This window comes from Leptonotus elevatus, chromosome 9, assembly GCF_054856555.1.
Source record: "Leptonotus elevatus isolate MCC_2025b chromosome 9, RoL_Lele_1.0, whole genome shotgun sequence".
NCBI lineage: Eukaryota > Metazoa > Chordata > Actinopteri > Syngnathiformes > Syngnathidae > Leptonotus > Leptonotus elevatus.
Genome location: NC_141247.1, coordinates 24365378 through 24372639, shown reverse-complemented (window position 1 = coordinate 24372639; position 7262 = coordinate 24365378). Strand labels below are relative to the sequence as shown.

At 41.8% G+C, this 7262-nt stretch overlaps 1 long non-coding RNA gene across 1 annotated transcript in view; it reads left to right on the top strand.

Moving 5' to 3' along the window:
• The window catches only part of LOC147168908 (uncharacterized), a 30325-nt gene extending 25415 nt beyond the window's left edge, over positions 1-4910 (top strand). The window contains exon 4 of the long non-coding RNA XR_015096045.1: positions 4114-4910. This is a non-coding gene — a long non-coding RNA (uncharacterized LOC147168908). The remainder of the gene's footprint in view (positions 1-4113) is intronic.
• Positions 4911-7262: the final 2352 nt, after the last annotated feature.

Below are 7262 nucleotides of genomic sequence, written 5' to 3'. Positions count from 1 at the left end.
CTGCCACCTCCTCTCGGTTTTTTTTTTCTTCCAAGAAAAATAAGTTCACTTGAACACCTCACACCTGCACAATTAATTGTCAAGAAAGTTCAACAAATGTATACATAAATCAATGGAAGTATCGAGATTAGATGTGTGAAATGATAAATGAGGCAAATACGCACGTGCATGCGACGCTCTTGTCTAACTAAAGTCCAATTTAATTTGACTTTTTTATATATATATATATATATATATATACAGTCAAACATTATTTCACTCAAGTTTCCTCTTTATTTCATTTCCCACCACACAATTAAAAGCATCAATCAATCTTAATCACAAAATAATTATCACAGTTTTTTTTTTAAGATCAACGTAAGGGTATATTTTATTCTTAGTCAGTATATTCGTTTGGATTTTTTTTTTTTTTTTTTTTTTTTGCTTAAAATCCGGATAGTGCAGAAATAGACTGACTGGAATGAAAGGTCCGTCATCTGACACTTTATTAGGCACACCCGCAGCACGAGTTATTTAGATCCCATTCAAAAGCTGTGCTAAGAAAATGATGCTTTTTTTTACAAAGACCATATAACCTCCTCAGTGTTGACACTCCTATTCAGATGAGCCAAATATTGCGAATAGACTATATTTCAGTATAATGCAGTTATGTAACAGTTGTGAATAGCAATCAATCAAAAGTGAGCATTTAGCACAATGTCATGTCATCATAAAATTCTATGAGAAATATGTGCACTTATTAATTCGTTCAATTTTCGCCTGTATTATTACAAAACTGGATGTTATTTATTCTTATCACCCCCAGTCTAAATTGTTAATTTTCATAATTAACATTCAGGTGACAAGTTGTTTCGCTCTATTAAGACTTGAATAAAAACGTCGAATTGTTATCTTCATTGAAACGTTTGCGTGAATTGCACATTAATAAAAGCCCCGCAGGCTGGTCCACGCAAGTTTAATTATGATAATAATAAAAAAAATAAACACGCGGCACCATTCAACCTTGGAAGGGGTCCCAAACTTCGCTTTTTTGTTTTGTTTTGTTTTTTTAAACAATTCCGCATTATCTCCTGACTTTGATTGTGCCTTGCAAAATCAGTGTTGGAGACTTTGAAAGAATCATTTCAACACGCGGGGATAATCTCTTCAAACAGGAGAAGATGTCACCCGGTCATCATCGCACCTTCTCGTTTCCCATTAAGAGTTTGTTTGCCACAAGATAGACACATGAAAAAAAAAAAAAAAAAATCACATCAGGCTTGCTCTCACCTCAGCGGGTCACAAACTGGGCCGGGGGGCTAATTGTCTCTAATGGGGAAGCTCCGCCATGAGCCAACGGAGGAAAAATAAGAAAATAAAACATCACACTATAAGCGCACAAGTTTGTTTTGTCTTTGTCAAAGTGTGAAACGAAGAAACAGGAAATTCGCTTGTTAACAGCCATCCTCCGTGCAAGTGTTACTGAATGTGTGCAGCAGACTAGTTTCAGATTTCATACGCACAGATGGGTTCAAAAAAAAAAATGCTGTCTTTGTATAGGCCTATCCTAAAAAGCTTGAATTGTGAAAAAAATCCCCCCCCCCCCCCCCCCCCCCCCGGGTGCTTTTTCTACCTGTCCTCCGAGATGAGCTTCTCTCCTCCTGTCCAAAAAAATACAGGAAGAATCCAAATCATTCCTAAACTACTTCAAAGTGCGCAAAAGCCTCCTGAGTCAACCGGGCGAGTAAATAAATAAAAACACATAACTAATTGCATTTTTCAAAGCCAAATCTTAATTTATTGAGGGGTAAAAGAGAGATAACACATGCGGGGTGTGTTTTTGGGCTTCATCGGGCTCCAGTTTGGATTTGGAATTCACTTCATTGAACTTCCAACAAAGATGATGCGAAGCGACAGAATGACGACATTAATGACGTCCTCGTTTCTGTATCGTGTTTAAAAGCGGAGCTCGCGATAATGATAAATAAAACAAACTTTTTTTTTCTCTTTGTATATTTGCTAAAACTGAAAAATGATCTGTGAAAATCAGCGGTTCCATGAACGTCTAATTCGATTTTTAAGAAACCACCATGCCCAAGAAAAACAACCAATCAGAGACAGAGGACAAGCAGCCTGCTCAACAGCAAATTGCAATCAAAGATGGCCTTTTGTGTTTATAAAAAATGTTTGTGCTGATTTTAAAAATGTCAACAAAAAAATCGAGCACATCATAATTTTTTAGATATTGTCTTTTTTTTAAGGATTGAAGTTTGAAGGTTTGTGCAATACGGATTTTACGATGCATTGTAATGTGTTTCAGGTTTAAAAAAAACAAACAAATAAAACACCTGGCTTCGGAAGATTTGCTGAAACTATGGTGGAATAGCCACCTCCGCAGATTTTTATTTTATTAATTTTTTTATAAAAATAATGCCCCATACTTTATTTGCTAACCACTGGGCGTAAAACTAGCAAACCACAGTAAAAATTGATTATTATTATTTTTGTGCTGAACTCAAAATATCGAGGCAACAAACTACGATAACATTTCAAGTAGCGCAATGAAACTAAATATTCGCAATAAAGAAATACGAATTTACATAAACTGTTGTTGCTCTATTGTTGTTCTAACTCAATTTAATGTTTCAGCCCCCAAAAATGCAAGTTCATCATTTTCATTTTTTCATTCCAAAAATTCAAACTTCAAAATGAGTCCTTGGCCTCTATTTTCCTGACAGACGGATCTGCAAAAGGGAGAGTGCACCGCTGCGGGAGTGGCCAAAGCTAGCTCCTTTTATCCCCTTTAAATGTGGCGCGCCAATCGTGTACTTAAGAGACTGCCCCCACCTCCGATCACAGCTCACCTGTTTTCTGAAGCTGAGCTGTGATTGATTGTTACCTGAGACTGAGCAACTGTGATGTCATCTTTAGTCAGCAACTGGCAAAATTGCTGCCTGACATTGATTAAAAACGGCTTAACTCATATTCCACAATAACACAATATTAACCAGAATACTGTATTTAGACTAGCGGGACTACATATGACAACATATTATTGTCGAGATTTTTTGGGGGTGGGGGGGGGGGTGGTTGACTTCCCCTTTAAAAGGGAAATCAACCCCAAAAACGTATTTTCAATAATATGTTCTATTTAGCTTCACTCGTCCAAAATGGCGTTTGTGGAATATCAACAAAGCAGCAAAATCCACCCGTTTTAATCCATCTCGGCGGCGGCCATTTTTGCCACATTCTGTCGACTGAAAATTACATCACAGTTACTCAGGATTCAGGTGACGACCAATCACGGCTCAGTTTAGGAATGTCATAAGACCAAACTTAACAAAAAGACAAATAAAATAAAAAAAACAGTTGAGCCGCGATTGGTCGCTTCCAAAGCCCTGAGCAACTGTGACGTCATTTCCAGTCAACAGCAAGTGGCAAAATGGCCTCCTCCTGAGAGGGTGGATTTGCTGGGTGGGGAATGACAATTAGATTATATTTTTTAAATGATTCAGCCGCAAGACAGGCACATTTAAAAGCTTTTAAAGGAATATGAGAGAAATGTAAGAAAAGTTTTTGAAGTTGAAGAAAGGTCGTCCTTTTATTATTTATTTCCTTTTTCTGCCGAGCAAGTCTCGGAAAGTCGTCCAATTGCATCAGCGCGCGATGAATTCTTCATTTCAAGTGCAAGACCGGGTCATTAAAAGCAGACGATGCTGAATAGTCATTTGGACACGTCTCATTTCAACTCCAGTTGTGTCTGGATTGATTTGTGTGCGTGCGCGCGTGTGCGTGTGTGTGTGTGTGTGTTTGGGAATGTTGTGCCTTTTGTGGCCTCGCAAGTGTGTTTGCTCGTATACGCGCCGGCGCGTGTGTCCAATGCGTGTGCGGCCTATTACTACAGTTGAACCCCCGTGTTGCCCCTGAACGCAGCATTCTTCCCGCAGCATCCTCCCCTGAACAACCCCCACCCCTTCACTTTTTGTCCTAAGAGGGCAATTAAGGAAACAAACGTTTTCCCCAAGATAAGCTGACTGCCAAGCTTTGCATACTAATGCAATGCCAAGTGGTTACAAATAATACGTGCTCTAATTACCAGCACTGTTTTCAATCAGAAATTGCTCAATTTCCCAGGATGAGGTCTCTGGGCTGGATATAAAAAATGAAGAGAGAAAAAAAAAAGAAGCAACCTGACAGAGACAGGAGACAATCATCTCCATGTGCGACCTTCCTGATTGGGCGTGTTCGTGTGGGAACAAACAAACAATCATCTTATGGACCCTGCGTGGCGCGACCCTCTCCATGGCGGACGTCCCCCAACGAGCCCGCCAGTGAAGTGAGAGTTCCTGTCAAGGATGACAATTATCGCCCTTTTCCGCGTTATTGTGCGACGAGCACGATGTGGCGCTTCATCCCCAAGGTGAGCAATTTTCATGCAATTGTCATCATCAGCGCGTGCTCGTTTATTAAGCAATTTGCTTGCAAGGAAGGAAGCGGGATGGGGACGCTAATATCTCAACAACAACAACAAAAAAAAAGCAACAGCAATTATAACAGGCGTGACACTAAAAATAGGTTTGACGTATCGAGAAGGGAGACGAATCGAAGGCAAGAGGCCAAGAGTTTCAAAAGAGGAAGTGGGGGGCCGTTCGCAGACCAACGGGATCATTTGAATGATGGTGAACGCACGGGAAGGGAATCCAGCAATTCAGCAAAGGTCCACCTCCACTACAATGATGTAGCATTTAACTCTTTTACTGCCGAATGTATATAAACATGGTGGATAGCACATGAAAGATCACATTCCATTCTTTCATTTGAAAAAAAAAAGTATGATTCTACCTCATTCGCGAACATGGAAAAATATGGAGAAAACGAGCTTTTTGCGAAAAGATACATTTTCTGCTCAACAGTGACTTTGACACGAATATTTTTTTTGTCGAGTGACGCTCTGTGAATTAGATTGAATGTGACAAAGGCTTTGACCATTCGCGCCACCCTCACCTTCTACTTCCTAAGATCCGCCATGTTTTCTTATAATTTGATACTACCGGTAGCCCATTGAAAAGAGATACAATGCTGCCATCTGCCGGCCATAATTAGTGGCTGTTTTGTGATTTTTACACCCATTCACAAAAGGAGCGCTGCACAAGACGTCGCACTGCCCATTGAGGAAAAAAAAACGTAGTTGACGTCAATTGACTTTTCTGGCGGTAAAATAGTTCATCAGGGGTCAAACCGATGAATCGACAGGAGAGGAAAGCAATGCACCATTAACACTGTGTATAGTGGAGATGGCGTGCTGCTGACCTTGACTCGGGACGTCGTGAGTCGATGGGGAGAATACTTCGAAGACCGCCTCGATTCCACCGACACGTCTTCCTTTGAGGAAGCAGGTTCTGGGGACTCTGAGGTGGGCTCCCCTATCTCTGGGGTCAAAGTCACTGGCAAGGCCCCGGAGGTGGGTGAGATCCGCCCAGAGTTCCGAAAGGCCATCGCGTCGGGGGGCAGTGCCTCTGGATTGGCAGACCGGGGTGGTGGTCCCCCTTTTTACGGAGGGGGACCGGAGGGCGTGTTCCATCTATGGAGGAATCACACTCCTCAGCCTTCCTGGTAAGGTTTATTCAGGGGTGCTGGAGAGGAGGGGGGTCCGTCGGGAAGTCGAATCTCGGATTCAGGAGGAGCGGTGTGGTTTTTAGTCCCAGCCGAGGAACAGTGGACCGGCTCTACACCCTCGGCAGGATCCGCCCCACCTATTCCACATGCGCTTTGTGGACTTGGAGAAGGCGTTTGACCGTGTCCCTCGGGGAGTCCTGTGGGGGGGGGGGTGCTTCGGGAGTACGGGGTACCGAGTCCCCTGATACGGGCTGTTCGGTCCATGTACGACCGATGTGAGAGTTTGGTCCGCATTGCCGGCAGTAAGTCAAATTCAATTCCAGTGAGGGCTGGACTCCGCCCAGGTTGCCCTTTTGTCACCGATTCTGTTCATAACTTTTATGGACAGAATTTCTAGGCGCAGCCGAGGCGTTGAGGGGGTCCGGTTTTGGCGGCCTCAACATTGCATCTCTGCTTTTTGCAGATGATGTGGCGCTGTTGGCTTCTTCAAGCCGAGATCTTCAACTCTCACAGAAGGCATTGTTGACATTATATTATTGACGTGACAGAAATGATTGACATCTGTTTCCACCACTCATGCAACTGAACAATAGCAAAGTCTTCAACTCAACAGGCCCACATTTCCAAGTGAATTCAGATAACGTGATCTTGTGCGGCGTGAGATTTTTTTCTAATGTAAAGTACGCGCCTTGCCTCAATAAAAGTTGACAAAGCCTCATCATATCTCCGTAACAGCCCTCATTCTCTTTACAGGATGAGCAAACCAGATCGCCCCGAGCCGACCTTTAACTTTGGCGGCGGCCGACGGCGCCCCTGGCGCCCGATCAATGAACCGAGCGAGCGGCCTGCCCCGTTGACTCGCTCGGGCCAGGAAGGTGCGGACGCTGCCAGAAGCCTCGACGCCAAGCCGGGCAATCCAAATTGACTCTCGTCCGTCCCGCACGGGACGCCGCGCCGCCCTGCCACGTAGGAAAGGACGGCCAGAACTGTGGATCGTACTCTGTGGCTAATGAAGTACTTGTCAATGTCAGAAGAGAACCGAGCAAGTCGGGTAAGAGATGAACTATTTGGAAGAAAAAAAAAGTCACATATTTTTCTCTCAATGCGAATTAATATGCGATTATGTTTTCCTCTTACCATTTTTTTAAAAAAAACATTTAACAAGCAAAAAATTCATCTGTACAATAAGAAAGGAGATTCAATTCATTATAAATATAGATCAGGGACTAGTATTAAGCATTTTTGCTTAATATCCAGTTTGAACCGGCACTGGCCTTGATTTAAAACAATACTTAACAAAATGTATTATTATATATCAGGGGTGTCAGGCGATTACATTTTTAATTGTAATTAATCGCATGACTTCAAGAGTTAACTCACAGTTAATCGCACATTTTATATCTGTTCTAAATGTACAATAAAAGGTACAATAAAATATATTTTTTTAAGGTCTTAAAAGTGGACATTTTTTTAAAACTATAAGTCAGTGATACAGTAATTTCATAATAAATCATAATAATTCATAAAAATGAGTTAAAATTAAAAATATGTACTGTACTGTAAAAAAACAAGTGTGATATTAATTTGTGTTGAGGTCATTTTTCCTGCCACCAGATGGCATAATTGCATTTTTAAGAAAAATGACCCCAGTCTCCACAAGTATATGC